Source organism: Rhagoletis pomonella, unplaced genomic scaffold (assembly GCF_013731165.1).
Source record: "Rhagoletis pomonella isolate Grant_MI unplaced genomic scaffold, Rhpom_1.0 Rhpom_scaffold_00007, whole genome shotgun sequence".
NCBI lineage: Eukaryota > Metazoa > Arthropoda > Insecta > Diptera > Tephritidae > Rhagoletis > Rhagoletis pomonella.
The window spans coordinates 40,577,922-40,578,989 of NW_023458561.1; positions in this window are offsets into that span (position 1 = coordinate 40,577,922).

The window sequence follows — 1,068 nt, forward strand, 5'->3', positions numbered from 1 at the left end:
AAAAAAAATAATTGTAAGAAAAGGTGATTAAAGATGTTATTAAAAGTGTTGTAATTATCGTAAGATTTAAATTTGTATGTACTCTAGCAAACTGTATTTATAAATAGAAAATTAAAAAAAAAATAAAATTGCGCTCACATTTTAGCTAAGTGTTTGAACGAACTTTTCTACAAATTTGTGCTGTGCGTCTATATGTTATAACACCAATACACTATAGGTAAATTGATCAGTTTTTGTGGCAAAAACCCATTTTTCGTACTTACAAAAATAAACTATTTGTCCATGGTATTTGATCGAGAAAAATTCAAATCAAATAACGGTGTCTTTTATTTTTGTAAAAAACCAACGACAACTGCTTTGCAGGTGATCAAAGTCGTTGCCTGTGAGTGAAGTATTGAAATCGACTTTATGTTGTTGGTTTTTTTTAACTATTTTCGAACAACCATATTTGTGTTATTAATTATCTTAGAAATTAACAAAAATATAGAATAAAGGAAAAGTAAGTCTTTACCTAAAGGTGAAAAGTTGTCGCGTCCAGCTTTTTAAATTGTGCAGCAGAGATGAAAAATCGCCATAGTTTCGCATTATCTGTCATTCTGCATCAAAAACTAAATTTTGGAAAAAGGTGGACTTGGCACCTTTTCGCCTTTAGATATCGAAGTGCTTTTCGGACTTCGAATTTTTATTTTTTTATTTATTTTTTACCTTTAAATTTTGTTCTTAAAAATTAAATTTAAAAGGGCCTTTAAACTGTTTCCCTTGTTTAGATTATCAAAGGCGTGTAAAATAAAGATTTTTTGAATTTAATTCGTCAATTTTATGTACTATCGCTAGTAAGCTATTTGCCATGTGGACAGAACTCAATAAAGAGAGGAAACAAAAGGCTGTTTACAATTTTGATGCTCCAAAGGCTTCTCCTCTTAGGGCCAGTTTCTTAATGTCTGGTTTACACTAACTGCAGGTTAAACATATTTATCGACCTGATCAATTCTACAACATATGTATAACAGCGAGTCGATACCGTCAATAACGATGTTTAACCTGTAGTTTGTGTTAACTATCTCCCAG